A 26,333-nucleotide genomic window follows, 5' to 3' on the forward strand; every position below is an offset into this window, starting at 1 on the left:
CGTTACTGATTTTGGTATGTTTTTTGATTTTTTTTTATTATTTACAAAGCTCCAGAATGATTTCACATTATCTTTCAGATTACTCTCAGTGTTTTTAACATAGTTTTTGTAGTCTGTGCTTATTGCAGCTCTGACCTTCCTTCTCAAATTAGAGAATATGACGTAATCAACAGGATTGTTGTACTTTTTCCATCTTTGGTGTAGTTTATATTTTTCTTTAATAAGCGCTCTCGTACTTGGAATGTACCAAGTAGGAAATTTATTATTTACTTTTTTCTTCGGAACACTATCCGTGACCACCCCGTAAACCCTTTCATAGAAAATATGTACACAGTCCTCAACTTTCAAGTCTTTAAAAAGATCCAACCACGGAATACGTGACAGCTCAACGTTTATTACGCCATAGTTTGCATACCTGTATTTCAATTTCTCAAAACTAGACTTTCCTTTAAGTGATTCCTGTATGTTTGTATCAATCAAAATATCAATACATTTATGTTGAGTAACTCTTTCCACTACAAAAGGGTCCACAGACCTCGTCACGCTAACATTTTTAAAATTACTAAAGACCAAGTCCAAAAATCCTGCATTATCATTAGGGACGCCATTGAATTGATCAGCATTAATTAAATTGAAAGAATCAATGAGTGACTCACTATATAATCCAGATATCTCTGAGGGTACGTAACAACTATCGCCACTATCGAATATCCACTTTACTTTCGAAGCATTGTAATCGCCCAAAATAACACATTTTTTTGCAGGACACATCTGCACGATACTAGAAATTTTATTTAGGTGCGCATTGAGATGTTCAACACTAGATTCAGGAGGAGCATATACACAACACAGCAGAACAGACACAGAAGCTTGCAGCTTAATTTCCACCCACAGATCCTCAAAAATCCCATCACAGCTCCAATCAAAATGTGCTTCTGATTCGAACTTTTTCGCGACTGCAATAAAAACACCCCCACCATCTTTTTTGTTTGATCTAAGTAGATCTCGATCCAACCTAAAAACTTCGTAATAATTTGTATCAATGAACTCAGAGTCAAAAATATTATTATTGAGCCAAGACTCAGTAACACAGAAAACATCCGCTTGATCACTTAATGTAGATAAATAAAACTCTTGCAATTTTGTTCTCATCCCACCCACATTCTGATATTTGATTTTAAACGCCATTGATAAAAAAAACTAGAAAAAACGCTATATTAAATTTACGTTAAAATTTCACACACAAGGTCATTTCAGCATGTTTTCAGATAATATTTGTATCACTTTATCCTTATGGTTCAAGTATATTTTGCAGTCAAAAGTCCAGCACTTGGCTCCTGGATTTTTTCTGCAAAAATCGCGGGTTTTCTTGAATAACCCTTTATTTTCAAATGTCAGCTGCTCATTGATGTATATAGCCGAATCATTTCGGGATAATCCTGTTTCATTTAATTTAAGACCTTTCTTTTTACGGATAGCAGCAATGACAGCATCTTTATCATTTTTGGATTTCATAGTAACAATTATAGAACGCGGAGTCCTGTTATCAGCATTCAGATGGGCAACCCTATAGAGGCTTATTCCAATAGAAGCGTTCCATCTGGTAAAACATTCATCAACATACACAAAAGACTTGCTGAAAGAGGACCATTTAAACCTAATAACATGAATAAAGGAAGACCAAGGTAAAAAGGAACCGCTGCAAAACAAGAAAGAATACTTCAAAATGTGGAGGCTGAGCCGTCAATGAGTACGAGAAAACTTGCTCAGGATAGAATTGCTTGCTCTACAGTTTGGAAAGTATCGCATGAAAATGATCTTCGGCCCTTTCACGTTCAAATTTTGACAAAATAAATAAGATCTAAAAGTTCAGATTTTCACGAAATTACATATTTTGACATGGCAATTGTTTCGACGACACCGTGTCTTTATCAAATGTTGATAAAGACACGGTATTATGTCAAAATATATAATTTCGTGAAAATCTGAACTTTTAGTTTTTATTTATTTTGATAAATGGATTTTCATCAAGTAAAAGCTTCCTCAGTTCAATTATCAAATTTTAAATGCCATTTTGTTCACTGACGAGGCTGCATTCAGTCGTGATCGCATTGTAACTATTCTGAATATCCGTCAGTGGAATATTGAAAACCCACATGCAAAATTTCCAGGAAAACATAAGCCCCGGTTTTATTTAAATGTATGGGCGGGGATTATAGGACATCATTTCTTTAACGGATCGGTTAATGGGGAAATGTATTCTGAATTCAGAATTCTGAAACACTTTTATTTTATGACGATGACGTAAAATACTTGCTTATTTTACAAGTTATAACTCGGAAAATATTAGGATTTCGAATTTTTGTTACATTACTTGCTACCATTATTTTATCATGCTGTATAGCGGACTTCAACTTATGACGACGACTTGAAAATCTGAAAGAAATCATATTAATGGATTTGAGAGTGTGGAGCAATAAATTAGTTGCAGCAAAATGATGCTAATGCCAGAATAATTTGACAGTTGACGCTACCTGGAAATTTAACCAACATTAACAAATTCGAAATGCAAGGGTATGCATAAAATCTAATAACCAGTTATTGGAAAATCACCAATGTAAATCTGTATCAAAAATTAATCGACTCACATCGGGGTACGTCAAACTGTTTAACAGATAGTTATCATGCAATGTCCATAAATTAGCGAGCGGTCGTGGATGCATATCACGTGAGTGTTCACCAACAAATTGATGTTGCTATTCCAGCCCATTAGGTGTCCGGCGTTTGTCAAATTAACGGCGTTAATGTGCCGCCCCGTGGGTTAAGTAATAATTCCGTGTCGAGTTTGTTTGAGGACCACGTTTTTGCCGCTTGAGTGTCATTGGAACCCACGCCTTTGTTGTAGCGTAAAGCTGTTTTCACCAAAAATTGTTTTGGTTAAAAAAAAACTGTATTTAGCTTTAAACCATCATGGAACATTTTCGTTAAATGTAACAAGAATCCGTTATGCTAAGACAAAACCATACTCATAACAACTTTTCATAACAGTGGACATTTCAGGAAAGCTTCATGCAACTACGCTTCTCAATATTTTTAAATATAAATACTATTTTATGGAACGATTCGCCATTTCGATCATTTTCTTTTAATTTCTGGTCCAATGATTTAAATAACGGAATCTAATTTCTTCCATATATCGCATACACATCCCTGCGCATTAATTCTACATCGATATTCCTAAACACTTTCATTATGCCTTAGTCACATCGTTCATTGCTTTTCAGTGAATGATTCGCGATTGATCTTGGAATGCTAGCTACCTCTACTGTCCTCCCAATGGCAGTTTCCAAGCCTAACGTTTTTAGAAGACCTACAAAAAATATAAATAGTTGGACCACGTTTTTGCCGCTTGGCTATCAATGAAATCGACGTCTTTTTTGTAGTGTAAAGCCGTTTTCATTGCTTTCTAGTTCAAGGTTGATCTTGGAATGCTAGCTCCCAATGGCAGTTTCCAAGCCTGACGTTTTTAGAAGACCTACAAAAATATAGAAATGATTTGAGAATTTTTTATTTAGTATGGTAAGGTTTTTGGAATGTCTGTAATACGTATAAACACTATGTGCAATTGTCCGATAATAAATATAAAAATATAAGTATTACCTTTATATACTTGTATAGCAATTCTCTTGTAGCAGATATTCAAATAACACCTCCAAACACAAAAACCACGGTCTAAACAACAAAGCATGATTGTAACACCACTAATGGCCAAGCGAAAATGATTTAAAAATTTCCAAGTCGACCTACAAAAATGAAAATACCTTCCTGTACTTATAAACGCTGATACAGTACTTACTTATAAACGCTTATAAACTGGTTGATTGGTCGGTTCATTACAAACTTTCGTTTATAATAGGCCAGGCAAGTCACGACCATTTATTGTGTGATGGACTATACCGAATTGAAGTCTAAAATAAAACATTTAAAGAAAAGCCAACTTGAAGAAGGTGATTAATTTGAGGCGTATAAACATACTTTTTTAAATTACACTTTTGCCACTAGTGAAGAAATAACGAAGTACTTAATTAAACTTTTATTGTTGGTAAAATTTAAAGAAATATGTAATTGGACGAAAGGCACATAGAAAAGCAGTATCGCAAAAATTGGATCCTAAAATCGAAGCCTGCTAAGTCGACAACTACGAATTTAAAAAATTAAAAAAATTTGGATCAAAACGTACTTGCCTATTTAATTTATTTATTCGCAATATTTATTCAGAAACTTAAGCAGATATTTCCCAAGCTAATAGTCAGTATTAAAAAGTATTAGAAAATTTTGTTTACGTTTAAAACAAACCTAGGCTTATGTGAATAAGCCCGTATCTTCTCTGTTCTAAAAAACACAGTTGTTATACATACGAGCGCATATAATAAGTCTGCAGAAAAAGCTATTATCTTCATTCGGGTTTAAAGGCCGTCGTCGATTGGAATTACTTCCTAACGTTTCGCTAGCACGAGTGGCGAGCTTCTTCAGAGGTCCTTCCATCTCCGATGTTGGACGTAGTTGGATGTCTATGTCCAACATCGGAGATGGAAGGACCTCTGAAGAAGCTCGCCACTCGTGCTAGCGAAACGTTAGGAAGTAATTCCAATCGACGACGGCCTTTAAACCCGAATGAAGATAATAGCTTATCAACGGGCCGCGAAAGCCTTAACCAATTTATCGTCTGCAGAAAAAGTTAGCCTAGTGCGCATTTGATAAGGACTACCACTAAAAGATAAGTGACTCAATTGAGCTGTTTTTGCGTGTTTCAAGGGATCACAATGTTGGTTATTTTCATACGAATAACAGCGTCTATTACGTCTAAAATTATATTGCTATTATATCTAAAATTAAGTTTTTTAAAAAGTTTTATTTGAACACTTTCCATCCGATCGAAATACTGGCGATAGATTCTATTCCGTGAAGTGGCTAATTATTCTAGGATTGATCTAGTAATGCTATTATAAAATAGAATGACTGATTTGTTTTGCTAAAACCTGTAATGTTGCGTAATGCAAAAAAAAAGGTTTTTCAAGCTTTTCCTCGCAATATTTTCTTCATGGGTTTTAAATGTTAACTAAGAATCCACTATGATGCCTAAAGCTTTAACCTCAGTAACTTATTTAAGTTTTCTGTTGTCTAATTTTAAGTCAGTATTAATAGGTTATTTTTTTCTTGTACACTATGTTACTTGACAGTCTGTGATTTTTGCAGCCTATCGCAAATAAAAAATCACCTGTTTTTTACAGAACTTCTGGATTCCTCCTGCGTCGCTTTATGCTTAGTCGAAATTATTATTATTATTATTATTATTATTATTATTATTATTGTTATTATTATTATTATTACAAAGAATAAAGTGTAGAGGAAAACCTATTGTGCACATTGATAGTTAGTAACATAATACATATTATAAATATTTAGTTATTGCTGTTAAACAATGCACTGTCCAAGCGACGTTTAAATTCAGACAAGTTCAGTGCACACACAACATCTGGGGGTAAACTGTTCCAATAATCGAAAGTCCTCTTACTTATAAAATGCAGGCGATGTGAAGTCCTGAATTGTTCCTTCCTTATTTTAAATGGATGACCACGTAGGCGTTCATCATTGGGGCACAAGGGGCACGTCAGATGGAAATTGTTCATGCGCAAATTATACATTCGAATGAGATCCCCTCGCAGCCGACGCTGACTTAATGTTGACAGACTAAGTATTTTGAGACGGTCATCGTATGGTGTATGTCTAAGCTGAAGTGGCCAGCGGGTAGCGGCTCGTTGCACTCTTTCCAGAACATCACAGTCACGCAATAGCCATGGGTTCCAGACTGGGGAAGCAAATTCCAGGATGGGGCGAATGTAAGTGGTGAAAAGCCTGCAAGCGATGCGAGGACTAGGATTTTTAAAAGTCTTTTTTAACAAAAATAACGCGCAGTTTGCTTTCTTTGCAATATTTAATACATGTACAGACCACGCAAGATCATTAGTTACTGTCACACCTAGGTCCATCTGAGAATCGACACTTGACACAAAGTTTCCATTGATATAATAATTCAAACCGGTATTTCTCTTGCCAACATGCAGCACAGAGCACTTTTGAGCATTCAGCGGCAATAGCCAAGTTGAACACCACTTGGAAGTAGTAGTGAAGCCTCTCTGCAATACGTCCGCATGTGTTGAAGGATTTCCAAATAATTTAGTGTCATCAGCATAAGCGCTCACATGAGAATCAATGCTGGCGAGCAAATCCACGGTGTACACTAAGAATAGCACTGTTCCCAGCACTGGGGAACACCAGTAGGCACGTTTTGTGGCAATGAAAAAGCGTTACCAATTCGAACTCCGAACGACCGGTGGCTTAAGAACGCCGCTATCCATTCTAGCAGTTAACCCCCCACTCCAACCTTTTCAAGTTTGAATAACAAACGTCGATGTGGCACTTTGTCGAAGGCTTTGCTGAAGTCGAGGTAAATAATATCCTAATATTAAATATAAATAATTGCTGACGTTTCGCCAATGATCCTGTTGGCTTCTTCAGAGCTTGACTGAAACTGTTTCAGTGAAGCTCTGAAGAAGCCAATAGGTTGATTTGCGAAACGTCAGCAATTTCGACTAAGCAGAAACCGACGCAGGAGAAATCCAGAAGTTTTGTAAAAAGGATTACAGTATCCTATGGAAGTTTCTTTGAAAAATTAAAAAATCACTTGTCATAAAAAATATTCATTTCATTACAAGATCTGTCTCATCATTCGTTTTTCTCGTAAATTTTACTGTATTCGCTTGTCGTCGCTGTCCCGCTGACGATGAATTTATTTATTTTCGTTTCTATCTTATTAGTTAGGAAATTTCTGAAATGAAAGATTAGGCGCGGAGTTTTTTTGACACCAAAATTTTATTTTTACCCCATCCTGCGGTGCAGTGAGAAGATGGATTGAGTTTCCGCCAGGTTACATGGGGTCGTAGATATTTTGTTGGTTTTACATATCATTAAAAATATCTATAACTTTGATGTATTGCAGTAACTTAACCTTTATTGAATTAGTGAAGATTTATTAATATTTTTTATTTGATTCTCTGAAAACAAAGTCATAATTTCTTCGTATCTATTAAACTTTATTTTTTTGAGCGTTCCAATTATTTAATGTTCAACTCCATTTTACACTTCTATGAAAACAACATTTTAATTTCGATGTAATATGCTATTTGTGAATTTTCGAAAACAACATTGTTTCGCGATTTAAAACAAATATTTCGATAATTTGATTTGTTTAAAACTGCATTTCTTTGTGATTACTGCAAATGTCCTTTCGCTGACTGTATCAAACTCGAAACTCGATGCAACATTTGATTATTTACCTATAATTTAATTATTGAGGGCTTTCTGTCTACAATAGAAGCAATACGGAAAATGTTGATATTGAAATTATATGTGTGTTTAATTAAATTTGATTTTATTATTAAATTGCAAACATTCCCTGGATACAGTTTTTTTTCTAATAAGAAGAAGATGAAAATTTCTATTATGGCAAAACAAAAATCAAGACAAAAAATGACTAAATCAAAAATCAAACAAAGAAACAAGAAATATGCTGCTAGCTACTCTATTTGAGTGCAGTTTCGAGTGAAAACTAAGGGTCTCTATTAACTGGATAAATGAATGTATAAGGCACAACATTAATAAATACACACATTGGTTGGAAAAAGGGATTTGTCGGTGGTACCATTTCAATCTAAAGACGGCTTGCAGTAAATGTTTATATTACTTCCGGTTCTGAAGAGCATTGAAGCGCTCGTGCAAAGGCAGTTGATTGTGAAAAATGGACAGAATATGAGAAGCTGATAACTATAACACACAAGAGCCTTTATTATTCCTCTGAAGGACTAGAGTTCATCTGATTACTCGGAACGTGATGACTAAAGTTTTCAAATGAACTTGTATTAGTAATAGTAATTTTTTTTAAATATGTTTTTTTATTATTATTTTTTATAAACCACATAACTAATTATGCTACTGTTTGAAAATATTAACTGGGGTGTAAGTGAAAATGATGGCAGGGTCGATAGGTTGTGTAAGAAAATAAAAAGTTCAGGAAGGATGTCGGATGGTAAGCCTTCTGCCTGTAAACGAAAATACAACGGCTTCAGAAAGGGCATCTGGACTAAAAAATTTCAATACTCTGTTTACCCAATATGCCAAAAACTTATATTTGTGTGCCAGTAGGAAATCGCCAGAAAATGCAAATTTCCATCAAGCCACGTTTTCGTACATATTAAGGATAACAGAGTTGACTCTGCTCAGAATGTTCCAGTGTATGCCAAAACCTTTTAAGCGATCGGTATAACAATAAGGAAAACAAAGCAAAATTGAAGCAGGACTATTTTGAAGCTGTTCAGAAACATATTAACTCTCTTAAGTCAAGAGGATCCCAATACAGTCTTTAATAGAATAAGAACCTTATTTACTGAGAACTGTTCAGGCTTAGTCATCACAATGAATATTAATATATGTTAATAAGACGTAAATATCAGTCGAAAATGAGCTGCACAAAAGAAAGTCTTAAACGTTCTACTGTAGGTTAAGCTCGAAGCTGGAATCTGATAATCTCTCAATTGCTATGGAATTTCAAAAGAATATATCATTGCCCAATGTTTCTACGAACGACGAATACTACCGCAGGAAATTGTCAATGTTTTCATTCATATATCTATGTCCTGCATTCATCAGACAATCAGTAGAATCTATCTTTTACACTTATCCGGAAATGGTGGCAAAAAAAGGCCCCAATTAAGATGTTTCTTTTCTGGTACATCTGTGAGATACGGTGAAACATTTGCACATTTTGTGTGATAGCACGGCGGACAAAACCAAAAAATTTTCAGTACAGTGGTACACGGAATGAAAGGACTAAGTACCATTTGAGTAACATTCCTATCGAAATATGGGCAACATTAATTTAAAAAAAAAACTTGAAACTTCAGATGATTGGTATGAGTTAATACTAGTGTCTCACACGAAACCATCACCTTCGTGTGTACAACAAGTTAAGGTCTGTTCATAGATATAAGAAAGCGACCAATTTCTTTTGAATGGGATTATCCAGGGGTAGTCATTAACATACAATGCAACAAGAATATGACCTAAAGTTTCGGAATTTAAATTCAGGGAAAATTGTAGTCCGTAATAGAAAATAATTTTATACCTACCTGTCTTTAATATTCTTTGGTTTGGTATACTATTTAGTTTAAGTTTATTAGTAATCATTCTCATTTCGTGTGTAATACAGCGTGTGGTGAATCGTGTGGGAATTATACAAAATATGTGCGAGTCTAGTGTATCTCAGTAGATGCTCCCGCCCAAATGTAGAAAACACTATTGTATTGAGACTAAGGAAGTTATAAACAATGTTTATTTGACTCTCATTAAACGTGGTGCCACCAAGCAAGAATCTTTAGAAGAAACGGCCACATTGATGAAAATACCAGCATCAACTGTATGGAAAATTGTGAAAAATCCCATTTCAGCGAGGAAAAAAAGAAGCGATGCTGATATTTTCTCGAGTGTAGATGAAAGTGATCAAGATATAATACGGCGCAAAATTTACCAGTTATACGAAGAACAAAGCGTGTCTACATTAGATATCTTAATTAGGAGGCTTGAAAAAGATGAAACCGGTGTTAAATGTGGCAAAACTACCTTATGGAAGTGTATTCAATACATGGGTTTTAGATTTTTAAAAAAATGACAAAAGGCAAGTTTTAATGGAATCTTTTAGAATTCAGAAATGGCGACTGGAATATCTAGAAAAAATTAAAATTGACAGAGAACAAAAAAGGCCAATTATTTACTGAGATGTAACCTGGTTCGACACTTATGATACCCCGGAAAAGGCTTGGGTTGACTCAACTGATAAGTGTAAAACAAACGCGCAATCAAAAAGAGGTAAAAGAATAACTATTTTACATGCTGGCTCTAAAGATGGTTGGATTCCAAATGGGCTTTCTCTGTCTCCGAAAAATATTAAAGATTCTTCTTTGGATTACCATAAAGACACCACCTCTGATTTATTTGAATGTTGGTTTAAAAACAAACTAGTTCCAAATATTCCTCCTAATAGCGTAATTGTAATGGACAATGCAAGTCAGTTAGCAGTAGACAGTTGACTAAAACCCCTTCCTCATGTGACACAAAAGCAACAATCCAAAACTACATGTAAATAACGATATTTATTTTCACGAAGATTATACCAAAAAGCAATTAATTGAGGTTCTACAAAGCTTGAACCTACAAAAGGAATACGTCTGTGATAAATATGCAAAAAATCTAGGAAATACATTGCTAAGGCTTCCACCTTACCACTGTATATTTAATCCCATTGAACATGTGAACATATCTGAAGAGAATTGGAATGATGTATATAAGGTCCGAGAACAAAACGTTAATGAACAATGGTCTAATTTTTTAAATACTTTTGGTAGATCTTTCAATTATAATTTTCGGTTGAAGTTGATAAATAAAAGAAAAAAACACTCTCGTAGAAATAACCAGCAAGTTCTAGATATTAAAATTAAAGTAAACATTTAACTTGTACTCTGTAGAAATGATGCTTACTTTAAATCGCATTATAACCAAACAAAAAAAAATATGACAAACTCTTAAAAACATCCGGAGCTGAAGAATACAGACAGAAGATTGAATGCTCGGATAATAAAACAAAATGTATGTGGTCTATTTGCAATGACATTTTAGGTAAAAACAACAGCAGTAATTTTCAAATGCAAGGTGACCCTGCGGAAGTAGTAAATCGTTCTAATGAGTATTTATTATCAATTATACCAGATCTAATCAAACAATCAGAGCCCAAACAATTCAATTGTAAAATACCAGTTGATAACCAAACGATGTTCCTCAGACCGGTGTCAAAAGATGAAGTTACTGAAATAGCTAATAAAATAAGCACAGTTATGATGAAATACCTACAAGCACAGTTAAATTTTCACTGAACTATATTAGCAAAGTTCCTAGTAATTTATTAAACAACAGCTTCAAATATGGAATTTTTCCAGATCAATTAAAAACAGCTGTAATCAAGCCATTATATAAGAAGGGTGATCCGGAAGAAATGGATAATAATATATCAATCAGTCTTCTCTTTGGTTTTCAAAAATATTTGAAGTAGCAGTATGTGGTAGATTGATGGATTTCTTCATTGACTGTAACTTGTTTAGAGACCATCAGCATGGATATGCGTCTGGCAAATCCACTGAAACTGCACTTTTTAAGATTACCAAAACAATTTTAAAACATGTCGAAAATGAGGGTATATCACTTGGCATTTTTTTGGATTTGTCAAAGGCCTATGATTGCATCGACAGGATCTACACCTTAAAAAAATAGAATTGTATGGTGCCGCAAGTGCTCGAATTGTTTAGATCCTATTTATCGAATAGAAAACAGTCTGTCAAAATTATGAAAAATGGACGCCCTCACTACTCACAATCTAAAGGAAGCTTATATGGTATCGCACAAGGCAGCATACTAAAATTATTTGTAGTTCAGAAGAGAGGCTAATTAAAAATATGAAGTGTGGAGATAGTTTTCGAGGAAATTTTCAAATGGAAGGTTTAATGACAGTATACGGTGTCTATATTGATGAGTCACAGATTTTCTTTTTTAAAACCCGGGAATATTTCGAACTGCATGTATCATCCCATACGTACAACGCGAAATGTAAATTACCCACTACATAGATTAACTTTAACTAAGAAGAGTCCATACAGCAAGTGTGTAGAAGATTTTATAACAAATTGCCCAACAGTTTAAAAGAAATAAATAGTTACAAAAGATTTAAAAGAAATATTAGGACACTTCTGATAAAATTAGAACCCTACTCAATAAAAGACTATTTTGAGAAAATAACATAAGAATTTTTAAGGTTTTATGTTATGGTTAATTGTATGGTATATCTAGGTATTAGACGCTATTTCTGTGGTGCTTTTGTATTTTGTAATATACTAACACAATTTAAAATAAAGATTATTATTATTATATATAAGTGTAGAGAGATATAAATTAGGCATAAGTAACGTTGCTTGTTTGCAGCATGGTTATTGTCAAGGTCTTCTCTACACAATATAACAGGCACAGTTACTCTTGTTTTTATCATTTATCTGTTCAAGCACTACAGCACTTATTTTTATCGGTTAGTCAGGAAAAATATTATTTAACTGTAGTAAAGTATTGCCTCAATAAACGGCACTAAAAGATTAGCGACTTTGTAGTCGAAATTTAGCTCGCTAACTCAAATTTCGAGCAGGGCTATGGAAATGGGGGCTAAAAACAGTTTAAACGCATAATTTAAGAAAACCGTTTATCTGTCGGTATATAACTCTCCGATAACAAGAAAAGTTTCCTTTAGTTTCGAACTAGCGAACCGATTTCAATAAGACAAACCGGAACCGTGTTTTTCTTTCCCTCAAAAATTCCGCTCAAAACTTTCCCCACTAAACTTCTTAACTTAGCCCGCGGTCTTACGGTGGTTAGCAACTTGTCTATATTTCTCTTTATTTCGACGGCAATTTAAACATCATTTTAAGTCCGAAAAAGGAAAATCCCGAGCAAAACACCACCCTAAAGAGAGTCCATTGTTTTCCATTAGAAGAATTGTTTTTCTATTATCTGCCATATACACGTATAGAGATAGAAAACGCGGGGCTTTGTAATTCAGTGCTTTTCCGGGAATTGGGGATGAGCGAGCGGGGTTGCGAATACAAAGATTGGATTACAAAATATGTTATTTGCAGACTTTGCGCCCGTGGAAACGGCAAATTGTGATTTTATTTACTTTTGTTGCGAAACGTTCTTAGGATTAAGTTGAACGCTCCACCTTTACAATAATCATTTTGGAATCACGTAACTTGCAACTTTTTTATATTTTTTGTTTATGATATACTAAGGCCTGCTGGCCACGACAGGAGAGTAGCTTTTCAGACCACAGGCGAGTGGGATCTTTTCAGGGTTGGAGCTGGAGCCTAAAATCAAGTCAGTTTTGTTGTTAGGCAGAGGTCCACGTCTAATGGTTGCTAGACTCTTGAACACGGCACCCTTAACAAGGGGAATTTCTTATTACTGAAAGCATAGTCAACATCAAAGAAGAAACAACGGGAAACATGATGGCATCTAACAGATAAAATGAAGCTAAAATATTAACTTGATGGATGAAGATGGAACATGAGAAATAACAGTAATCATCGGGCAATATTTTTAGTTTGAAGGCTTTTGGTTCGAGTTTCTTTTTAAATGTTAAACAGAAAAGCAAAATTTTGACTCATAGCAGAAAATATTAAACAACGAAGGAACTAACTAAAAATTGTGTTTTTATAATATCTTCTCTAAGAAACTAAATAACTCTATAATGAGTTGCGTCTCCACTATAAGTGTTTATTATTATTTATTATTGATAGGTTATTACAGGAAAAGCTGACTACATCACGTAGTAACCAACTCAGCCGAGCTTAAGGTCCAAGGAGTAAGGATTAACTTATCAGATGAAGTTTACAGTATCTGCACAGGTATGATATTCGACAAATTGCATCACGTAGTTGCTGAAGATGGAGCAACACTTAAGTTTATAATACATATTGATGCATGATTGAGCGCTGATATTACTGTCAAAAAAAAAATAGAGCTGTTATAGCATTCTAAATTTTCCACTCGTTCTCTCCACTCTTCTACAATCATCCACAAACAAACAAGTGACGACTTTTTACCAACCAATACCAACCAAATGGTAATACCAACCGAGGACACTATGACTGCAGATCATAGGTTCTAATCCTTCGAAAAATCGATCTCGGGGACTTCTGATTGAAGCACTGCTTGTCAGCTGACTGTATTGAAACGATCTCCAAGGATTATAAATGTAGTGTGCATATTATTATTACTCTCAATACCTTTACTGGCTGCAAGACTGCGCTTGCGAAATACAAATGTAAAGCAGCCGACATCCGTTTACTCTTGAATACCGTTAGATACCCATCGATATTAAAATTGCGTATGTTATTTATATTTTGAGCAATATCTTCTTCTCTTCTTCTTCTTTGACAAGTGCTATGCCCTGTTTAATCTAGCTAATAGTGCCTTTTGTGAGAGAGACCTCCGGCTATCTCGTCATCGTTGTAGAGGTCTGTCTGGTGGTCGTCTTGAGTCGGGATTTTATGTGCTTGCCCATTTTGCTAATTCTACTGGCCTTATCCTGTCCACATGGTCCCTCCAATAGCGTCTCCTTGATCTAATCTATCTTCTATATCTATTCTTATATTCCTCAGGATTCTTTTTGTTGTTGAGTTGTCGGCTCTTGTATACGAGGCACGGGTCTCACACACGTTTTGTATATCCTGACTTTACTTTCAACTGACATATATTTGTTCTTCCAGATCACGTGTCCGAGATATCCTCCAATGCGTGTCGCTTTATTAAGTTGTGCTTGAACTGCCTCTATCACTTCTCTCGAACTGTAATGGATATGCTGACCCCTAAGTAATTGAGTTTCATGACTTGTTTAATGATCTTCTCTTTTGCAAATCCACAAACCAGACAAATATCGATTTATTAAATTCCATTGACTTCTCAATTAGTTGCCTGGTGTCCACACTGTTTTTTTCAAAAACCTTGTTGCTTCTCAGAAGTCTTTATAGTCCCCGCAATATTTTGCGTTAAGATCTTTGTAAATAGCTTCAATGGAGCGCACAATAGGTTTATTCCTCTATAGTTACTAGTATCATTTCTTGACCCTTTCTTGAATACCGGAATGGTTATGTTTGTTTTACACTTAGAAGGGATATGTGATGTGCGTATTATGATTTGCTACAGGCTCATGATTCCTTCTACTAACATTTTAATAATCGTTAGGTATGCTATCAGTGCCAGGACATTTTCAAGCTGCCTTATAGCTCATTGTGCATATTGTAATGTGATATTTCCGTTATCAGTGTTGATATTATTTGGGTACGATAGCTCTCTGCTCTTTGAGGTCTTGAAGTGCTATATCCATTCCTCAATTTTGACGTTATTTAATAGTACTTATTCATCCACCTGCCTTTTCCTATTCCGCAGTCCATATCCCACATCTTCTGTCCTCCATATAGGTCGTTTTCCAAATGTTTAGAAAACCTTTTCCAATATTCCTGCTTCAGTTGTTTAATTGCATTGGTTATTCTATTTCTAGTCTCTTTGTACTTCTCATATTCAGCTGTATATCGGTTATTAATATATCTTATATAAGCGGTTTTCTTTTCTTTTGCCAGATCCTTTATTTCATTTATAAACCAGGGTTTATTATTTTTTTCTTTCATTAATGTCATCTGTTCTTGCACATATCGCTTCTGTTGCACTTTGTGTTATGTAATGTGAACTGTTCTGATAGAGTGTTCTCGTGGTGTTGTTCTCAAGAGATTCGCTATTGAATTTTGTTATGTAACTCGATGTCTTTTTCTTTTTGATTGTATACTTCTGCCGAAGCTTATATTATTAGCAGCCCGATCTATTTGTGATGACATAGTCGATCATTGATTTTTGTCGCATTTTGTTCCCAAATCAATATTTGTGATGATCTTTTCATGTTCATTTCCTATGCCGGTTTGCGCTCTTGTGTCTTTCTCGAATCTACTATAAAACAAAATATAATTGTGTAATCTGGTGCCGCCTTTACCCTTTTTCTTAGTCTCTGATACCGTGCATATGTCTTTTTGTGTTTTTTCATGTCCATAATAATCTCTTGGTCTTCGTTGTACCATGATGTGAAATTCCAGCACCCAATTGGTAGTCCATATTTCTTTTCTGGGTCGTTTTTCCTTAGTACCTGTCCGTTTTCAGAGACATTTCTAATAGGTCTATGGGCAAGTGATATTTTTACAAAAGGTAGGTTGCTGGCCTCACTTCTCAACTCTCCTCGATACTTTCGAAAAATCGATGAAATCGATTCTCTTCGAAAATATGCGCGCTCATCACTAAAATCGGGTAACGGTAACGGTAGCGGTAGGTCCTAGAGGTACACAAATGATAAGCGTAAAAAAAAAATTTTTTGTCTGTCAGTTCTCCGTTCTCTGTTCCAGTGCTTTTCGACGATAACTGCCGAATGGTTTGAGCTACAGAATTCAAATTTTGCTCCTTTTTAAACGTCCATGGGTTGCATAAGACGTGTAAAAATGGCTGCGTTCAAGCTTATGCGTCCATTTTTTTTTTCGATTTTCGAGTGCTTTTTGGACGTTGCTATGAAACCCGATAAGTGTCCGAAATTTGAAGCTATCGACTTCAAATTTGGCAGGTAAACAGCGTCTGATTCCTCAACGGAACCTATTGAAATTAGAGGTGTTGGGGGGTGAGGAAGTATTTTAAAAAAATAAAAAATTGAGTGTGCAAGGGTCTACAAAAAACACTATTTTTCAAAAACTGTTTACGAGACCAAAAAATTCTTGAACCAGAAGAAGCAGACAATTTTTCAAAAATATACAGGGTGTGCCGCAAATTAAAAAAAAACTGAAACCTCCTATTATTGAAAATTGGTTGTAACTGGAAGACTATGATTCAGATCTCACTTTCTTTTATATTGCGATATAGCCCGCATAGACAGCAAAAACTTTTGTACTTAAGGTTTTCACCTATTGTAGTGTCCTAAATTTGCAGACATCAACTTCAAATTTGGCAGAGAAGTAAAAGTCCATGTCCACATTTAAAAGGTAGAAATTCGGCCCAACCAAATTTTACCAAGTATTTTTTAAAAATGTTTAATTTTAGCTTCCAGAAAAATATTTTTCCTCTAAAATCATTCACCCGATTCGCAAAATTATTTAACCGGCAGACGCAGAAGAACCAGTGCAATAACATTTATTTTGGGCATTTTTTCGATTGTATACAGGGTTTTGAAATTATAGGAAAAATCTAAAAGACCTAGATAATTGTTCTTTTATGGGGTAAATTATTATCCGCAAATCAAAAATCGTAAAAATTATGGCTAATTGATTCAAACGGTGGCCGCATCAAGAGCTACAATTTTTGTAATTACGGTTTTCGTCTATCACATGCGCTGCTCGGGATATTTGAAAAAATCCTGTGAAGAAGCGATGACGTCATTGATTATTACGGCGCACTGCATGGTTTCAGAAAAAACTTATTTTCTCGAAAACCATTTACTATTTTCAAAAAATTCTTGAACCAGGAAACGTGGAAAGTTCAAGGCTATAACGTCCACTTTGAACAATGATTGAATTATATACAGGGTGTGTCGTTTATGGGCTAAAATCAAAAATATCCTAAAAATTTCCGTTTTTGTGGGTAAATTATTGGCGATAAATGAAAACCCGTTAAAAATGGGATAATTTTATTTGAACAGTATCGTAGACTATGTCGAGAGAGAGTGTCAGGTTTCGTCAATTATATAGGGCGGGAGATAAAAGATCATTCGACAAGGCTATTATTTATGCAAATTTTAATATTTACCGATGTTTGCTGTAACTTTGAAGTTCGACGAGATGTGAAAGACATTTTATACAGGGTGCATGCACAATTAAATTACATCGATTTTGCGAAAATTCCATAGTGGTCCGCAGGAGCACGATAGAAAAACAAAAAAAGCCGTCCTTTTACCACACGACATCGCGAAGCTCCTTCCTTTTATAATACCATACTGTTTCGCTCTACGCGCTACGAACTTGCCCCATCCAGCCACGATTTTTCGAAAGCAATCTTGTTGCTTTCAAAAAATCGATAAAATCGAATTTATAACGAAACTTATATCTCGGCAACGGTAGATCCTAGAGGACCGATATTGGTACAGAAATGATCAGCGTCGAAAAAAAAAAACTTTTTTTTTCCGTTATCCGTTCTCCGTTTCTCTGTAGTCCTGGCATTAATTGGCTATATCTTTTGAACGGTTTGCAGCACGACCTTCAAATTTGGCTTCTTTTAAGCCATGCACGAGGTACACAAACGAATAAAAAATGGGTTTCATCAAACAAAGGCGTCCATCTTTTTTTTTTCGATTTTCATCTGTTTTTTGGACTTCGCTATGAAACACGATAAGTGTCCGAAATTTGAAGCCATCCACTTGAAATTTGACACATATATAGAGTTTAGCTCCGTAACGAAGCTTTGGTGAAGAGAGGGCGGGGGGGGGGTTGGGGAGTCGAGAAGTATTTTTTAAAAATTAAAAACCGCACTTGCAGGGTATCGAGAAAAAAATATTTCTTCAAGACGGTATCTACGATCGAAAAAATTCTTTATCTAAACGACGCGCAAGATCCGGATAAAAAACCATCATTCCTGATGATTTTTTAAAAATGTACAGAGTGCGTCGGTAATTTGCAAAAAACTGAAAATTGGTCTCCCTTTGAAATGATAATTGACCATAACAAGAAGGCTGTTGCCAGTTTTTTTTACTTAGCTATATAGCCCATATGGCCAGATAAAACTTTTGTATTTTAAGTTTTCACATACTGTACAGGATGATCGGGATATTCCGTACTATATTCGAGAACGTCATAAGTGACCCAAATATGTAGCTATCGATTTTAAATTTGGCAGCGAAGTAAAAGTCCATACCCACATCTAAACAGTAGAGTCGGAGCGTAATCAAGTATCAAAAAATATATTTTTTTTTAATTTTAAAAAATTTTCTTTGAATATTTTGGCTTCCAGAAAAACATGATTTTCTCAAACACTATTCGACCGATCAGAAAAAATTTAGAACCAGGAAATGCGGGAGATCGAGGGCTATGACTTTTATTTCAGATATTTTTTCGATTGTATACAGGGTTATTCAATTATGGACAAAAATCTAAGACCATGAAAATCGTTCTTTTCGCTATAAAATTATTAGCCGTAAATCAAAATTCGTGAAAAATATGGCCAATTAGTTTAAATAATGTAATGAGCCACATCGTGAGCTAAAATTTTTGTATTTACGGTTTTCGTGTATAGCATACGGTGTTCGAGATATTTGAAAAAATCCAAATGAAAATCACAATTTGTCGCCCTCAATCGATAGGCGATGACGTCATTGATTATTACGGCGTGCTGCAAAGTTTCAGAAAATAAGTATTTTCTTGAAAACCACTTACTCTATTGGAAAAAAGCATACACCGGGAGACGTGGGAGATCCAGGGCTATCGCTCTTATTTCAAACATTGTTTGAATTATGTACAGGGTGTGTCGATTATTGCCAGAAAATCTAAAAGTTCCTTAAAATTTCCGTTTTCTTGGGTAAATTATTGGAGATAAATGAAAAACTGTTAAAGTTGTGATAATTTGATTTGAACAGTATCGTTGACTGTGTCGAGAGAGAGTTTCAGGTTTCGTCTATCATACAGGGTGCGCGAGATATTAAAAAAAAAAACATTACAAATACCTGTTATTTGTACAATTTACAACATTTCTCAAAGTTTGCCGTCACTTTGAAGTTCAGCGAGACTTAAAGGATGCTCTTATACAGGGTGTATGCATACTAAAATTGCATCGATATTGCGAAAGTTCCATAATGATCCGCACAAGCACTACAGAAAAACAATGCGCCCCTCTAGGACAAGAAACCGCGAAGCGCCTTCTTTTTAAAATAAAAAGCTGCTTTGCGCTACTCGCTACGAACTTGCCCCGCCCACCGACGATTTTTCGAAAGCAATCTTGTTTTACCTCGACTTGGGGCCGGCAGAGGCAGATAATAGGCTACTCAATCCAATTAGCGCTATCTCGGGCAGAGTTTTGAAAAATCTAATTAGGTAGTATATTTCTATTTAGATAATAATTTCAAATTTGCCTCTACGATTTATATTTAATTATTATATTATTAAGGTCACACCTTATACACTCGACCGTCCAAAAAGATATGGTTGATAAAGATAAAACCTGAACCTACGTCGTAATCTTTTTTATTCCGAGTCAATGCCGTTAAAGCGCAAAACCGGTCGTTTCAATAACTTCAAAGTATATTGGAAATGCTTTTAAACAGATTGGGTGAATTTTATAAAGGTGCATCCGGTGTAAAAGAAAAGTAGTCAGCCTGCCTAAAAAACTCCCAATTTTCACTAGTGTTTCGTCCGATGAAAATAAATATAAAGTTTTATACTTCGGCATGGTAAGGAATGTAATTGACTTCGTTCCGAAACTCTTACGAGTCGGGATATTTCTCGATTTAAACTTTAAAAGATAAAGCGATAGAATCGAGTTTTTATTGTCTTTAGATATTAGAAAGAAAGTTGTAGTATACAATTTCATAACATGATTTTATCGGTAACTTTTAAAACCGTAAAGATAAACGGTTTGTTCACTGCAATACAAGTTGTTTATGTATGTATGTAAATAAATTGCTGCATCTCAGCCTCGATTAGAGTAATTCCAGATTTTCCTGACGATTATGTCCAGTGCTTTGATTCCAGCAGTGGACTAGTATACCAATCGATAGGAAATAAAATGTCAGAAGAGAATCTCTTGGCAAAGGCGAAATACGATTTACAATATTAAAAAAATATATACATACAATCGCAAGTCCTTAGTCCCCCAAACCCCAAATTTTGATGATGACTCCTTAGTGTATCTTACTGCTTCTGACCAGTCCTTTTTAATAACTAATTTTCTACATTTGTAAAAGTAAAGCCGGTAATAAGTTTAGTAAATAAATTTTATTGGCAACAGTACTTGAAATCTTGGCCAATAACTTACTCTAATGGGAACGTTTTATATCAAGGGTCTTGAGTGGTTAATAATTAAACATATAACATAAACTTAAACGCAATATTTCCATATCGGGCCATTGATAAAGTCATGGAAAAGTCTGATAACGAAATTTTGTAAAAACATATATTGTATAAAGATATATTTTGAATGCTACACTCGTTCACGATCTTGGATATAAATCTACGAAAAAGTCTGGATGAAAACATTTATAACATATTAAATTATTTGAAATAAATAGGTATTTGTTTAGTCTGACGCACATAAAATGGCAATTGTTTTGACGACAATATATACATTTAGACAAGGGACAAGTGTGGTAAGGGGTCGGACTAAATATGAATGGTTGATATAGTAACCATGTAAGGACAGGAGCAATGAATCATATGCGCGAAAGTTTAAAACTGTCATTGTAATATAACAAATAGTAAATTTGAAATTGAATTGAACTTAAAACGCAAACGTCAAGTTCGTAATTCCTTTAATTCTTACGAAAAATTCTTATTTCCATTTTAGCTTAAAGAAAGATTTTGCTAGAATGTTTCAAAATTTTACTGAACCGTTCACCCTAGTATATTATAAATGTAAACCTTTGGAAAAAGTAGGACCTCAATGAAAACACATTTTTAATACCTATTTATGTCCCTGGAATGGCGGTTGATCTTTTCATTAATATGTTAACTAAGATTGTCCATAAATCTTAGCAGATAGCAGCTTTTAATATGAACTATCAGTAAGATAAAACCATGGAATACAAATTAAATAGTTACTTCTATAAACACTAGAGACAAAATGAAATAAGAACCCAATTAGTTAACTGAATTTATCGAAATTTCTAAATAAATTTATAACGAATGTAAAAAAAAGATATTTGAACAAATCATAAAGAAGAAGGAGCTAGTATCTTCGATGAATGTTTTATCAACATAGAGAAGTGATTCCTAAAATAGAGTTGCCCATCACTTCTGCAATAATAAAAGAAAAAAGTGTTCGATTGTGGTAAATAAGATAATAGAATACATAATAACTTTGAAAAACAATTGTGCTCTAGGAAACAATAAAATTGCTTCAAAAATCTTCAAATCTTTACAATTACGTATTGTTGATCCTATATGTCATGTAATAAGAATGATATTTGAGTTTGGTAATATACCCTCACTTTACCAATTCTATAATATCACCTATATATAAAGCTGGATGTAGATTAGTGAAATATCAAATTTAAGCAAAAATTTTAGAAAAATATCTTCTCAAGGGTGTGTTGGATTTCCTAAGAAGTAATGATATAGTAAACAGTTATCAATTTGATTCCACTTGATATGCTTGAGAAGTATGGAATCCGTGACATTCTTGGGGATTTGTTTAGAAGTTATCTAACCGATAGACATCAATTTACAAAAATAGAAAACCTTTTGAGTGACTAAAGCTTTGTCAAGATGGGTATACTGCATGGAACTGTATTAGGATCTCTACTATGTAATACATATACAAATGAATTAGGAAAACTAGACATAAGAAGCAGGATTGTTTCTTATGCGGACGATACAGTGATGGTGATTTTTCTTGGAAAGGTGTGAAGGTAAAAATGGAGAATGGTGTATAAATATTAAAAAATATTTTGGGACACATCTCTGAATATAAATGAGACTCAGACTTTTCGATAAAAGGGAATCGTCCCAAGCTTTGGTAGAACCAATTATGTAAACTAATAAAATATTTGGGAGTGACACAAAACAAAGAGATTTATTGCATAAATTTTATAGGTTGCCAGGATCTCCTGCTACACTTATTTACAAAGTATTAGTTGAACCCCTTCTATTCAGTGTCCAACTTCAACCTCAAAGAGGAATACAAAATGCTATAGTTAAAATTATGTTTAAAAGACCGAAACTTTACTCTAGTGCGTTACTTTATGGTACAGACATTTGCAGCGTTAGTACGTGGGATGCCCTAAAAGTAATCAGCCTACAATAATTTATTTAGGGCCAGAATTTCATAATCATAATCATATCTTCTGAAGAAGCCAAAAACTATATTCTAGAATACTCTTCTAGATTTGGCTGGTATGCTGAATAGTAATGGCTTAGTTAATTTAACTTTCTTGATTTTAATTAGCATTTAATTGTTGTAGGTTTGTAATTATATACATTAGTTTATGTTGGACTAGGTCAAACAGTCATTGCAATTGTAATATTAGAATATTGTAATGATAAATATTTTAAATATTGTAATATTTTATTTTAAGGAGGAACAATTTGGAACGGTTCAAGGACGAATATCCGACGCACCTTTACATTTCATACTGAAATGTTCTAAAAACTTCAGGATTAAATATTTTTAGAAAAATATCTCGTTTTAAAAATATGTTGACTTTATTTTGATAACCCATATCGAATAAAATTTTTAATTTACTTATACTTTCCTTTCCTATTATTCAGAATGTACTAATCCTTTGAAAAGTACAACTGTCATTGCAACAAAAGTATTATATAAAAACAAGCATTGGCAAAAGAGAGTCATATGGCCTCATCCTTGATTAATGTAATAAAAATGTACAAGGAAAGCCAAATTAGATAGTTTTACAATGTGCAAAGTTTAAACCGCAACACTTATTCTTCGGAAGAAGACTGGAGCAAAATATCAGGTGTGCTACATATCTCAAAAAGTAGTTTTTAGTTCGTCAATGGTTCAAAAATATGCATGGCTTTGTATACAAAAAAATCGATATTTCTGTTGATATATATCAAACCATCAGAAATTTTATTAAGTTATTAGACCATCGCTTTGGATTTTTTTTCCAATAAGAAAAGATGAAATGATGGTTTATTAAAATCAATGAACATCGTGTTAGTGCCTTAGTGCCTTACTTAGTTATTGTAGAATTAGAACAAAATTAAATTGTGATTGTGATTCTGTTAGAGATCAATGAAAAAATGCCTACCCCTGGTATTGCCTCTTTGAAAAGGGTTAATGAATTAGCATTCTCATTCGTATCTTGTGTGTCGATATGCAACTATATTTTTCCTCACTAAATAAATTAATCACATCTAATAACAATTGAATTATGCTGAGGCAGCGGTCTGACGAAATATTTGGGTATAAAACAAAAGGAACAAACTTATTCCTGTCGTTACCTGTGGTCTGATATGAAAATATTTAGGGCTATGTCATTGTGAACCACTCAGAAGTCATGACTAATATTGAAAAAAGTACTGTGATTAAAATATTTAAGGTATTTGAGGTATTGTTGTCAATAAACGTATTTAAATATCAAACCGGAAGCCACTATCACGACTTGGAGTCTGCTCAGAGTTAAATTGTCGAAAAGAGTTGATTTATTATAAAGTGATTTCTTGTGCATGTCTAAAAACTGTCAGACGAAAAGACCTTGAAATAAAAGACAACGCATCACCATATCGATCAAGTACAAAAACTTTCAAGTTACTTGCATCCTTGTATTTTCAACCCCATAGAATATTCTATAACATTTTGTCCGAAAAGATCAGGAGAACAGCCATCACAAATGTCGATCCGTTATTATTGGAGACCACTGAACTCAATATGTACCAATTATTTTGGGCAGGAACGTCGTTCTTTTTTCATTCGACAATGGTTAAGGTTTAATCTTTAACAATACGTCAATTTGCGGATTGGAACGATATACCCCTTTGTAACGTGAACTATTGTTGTTGGTCGCCGTCACTGGAGCTTATCTAATCCGATTATTCAATCGTCAACAATTTGTAAGCCAGTGAATGGGATTGAAGATATTTTCGAAAAGGCATATTAAGGCGCAGTATGAGATATTTATTCTGAAAAGAATAATGAAATTAAGGTTACAGAGCTCTATTCCGTTTGTTTCGTCCATTTTTTTTCCGAAAAAGCTTACGTAATATTTATATATTTGTACAGAAAAAATGAAGACTTTAGGCTCGATTACATCTGCAGTAGGTTTTTTTTGTTGAACAACTTTATTGAACAAAAATAACATTTGCGAGATTCAAGTAAGTTAATCAGCAGTACTACCTTGACTAATGCTAAGCGTTACTATTTTTTCGTAATAATTTTATTACCGTAATCAATTTATTTTAAGGTGTATTCTATTTATAAGATTTTTGCTAAATGCAACTTATTAAAAAGCACACAACACAGTATTCCCTCTAACACGGCCTCTAATTTAGTCAAAACACTTACTTCAAAGCTTCATAAACACGAATGCGTCTTATATTGGATCGAATCATCGAATTAATAAAATATTAACCTAATTATATTATACCATAGACATTTTTCTGAAATATTTTCCATGTAGATTTTCAATACAGCTTTTGTAGAGGTGTTTCGGTTATTATTTATTGATTTGACTCAATCTGATTTTGATTTTGAAATTCGCTTTTTGACTAACTTTGATGTATAGGCATACAAAGTCATAACATCTTGCTTGCTAACAGTTTTGGTGTGTTCTATTTCCTTATATCTGTTTTGTTTCTGAATAGGATAAAATGAAGGATTAAAGTAAACCCTTTTGTAAAGGAATAGATGTCTATATATTAAATAAAATCTCACGTGCCATAGCATAAACAGAGAGTTATTGATTGCATAATATTATTGAACCATTTCAAATTCAATTATTCATTTAGGCATGATTCAACTTTCAGGTTCAAGTTTAGAGAGTCAGCTCTTGGCTTCTTGTCGTTGCAACCATTCATTGCCAGCCAAGATGGTTTTTTGTCACTTATCTAGATTCACTTCTCTGAGCAGACTCCAAGTTGTGATAGCGACTTCCAATTGAATATTTAAATACTTTTACTGACGACAATACCTCAAATTATGGCCACAAAACACTAGGAACATTTTAATCACAGTACTTTTTTAATATTAGTTAGTACTTCTCAGTGGTTCACAATGACATAAGGTTTAATATTTTCATATCTGACCACAGGTAACGACAGGAAAATGTTTAGTCATTTTGCTTTATACCTAAATATTTCGTCACACCGCTTCCTCTGCATAATTCAATTGTTAATATGTAAGTACGAATGATCCTTTTTTAGTTGTGATTTATTTATTTAATGAGGAAAAATAAAATTGCATATCCACACACACTATGCGAATGACAATGTTAATTCACTAATCTTTTTCACGGAGCAATTAAGACAATACCACCATTTTTTTTATTGATCTCCAACAGAATCACAATTCAATTTTGTTCTAGTTGTACACTAAGTAAGTAAGTAAGGCACTAGCATGATGTTCATTGATTTTCGTAAGTCATCATTTCATTTTTTCTTATTGGAGATACAATTTCCGAGGTAATTGTTTGCCCGCACAAGTGTGTTAGTGCTAAAATCGCTCCGAATGTTCCTATCCAGAGCCCGTATAGTTCCAAAATTACAAAGTAACAGGTTTTCATGGTCTTTAACGACATTTTAACGAGCGGGATAACTGATGGGGTTTTAAAACTTTCTGAGAGTTACGTCGGATTGAATCTGGCATCTGATATATATAGTACGAATACGATATATGTCTATGGTGTGTGTGGAAGGCTTGACTTTTGAGAAATATCTCGCGAACTT

General features: G+C 34.1%; 1 protein-coding gene across 1 annotated transcript in view; it reads left to right on the forward strand.

Annotated features, from left to right (window-relative positions):
* Positions 1-26,333, forward strand: part of LOC132707105 (glutamate receptor ionotropic, kainate 2) — a 665,601-nt gene that overhangs the window by 398,729 nt on the left and 240,539 nt on the right. The gene's annotated exons all lie outside the window — the stretch shown is intronic.

This window comes from Cylas formicarius, unplaced genomic scaffold (genome assembly GCF_029955315.1).
Source record: "Cylas formicarius isolate icCylForm1 unplaced genomic scaffold, icCylForm1.1 PGA_scaffold_9__14_contigs__length_23061073, whole genome shotgun sequence".
NCBI classification, from domain to species: Eukaryota; Metazoa; Arthropoda; class Insecta; order Coleoptera; family Brentidae; genus Cylas; species Cylas formicarius.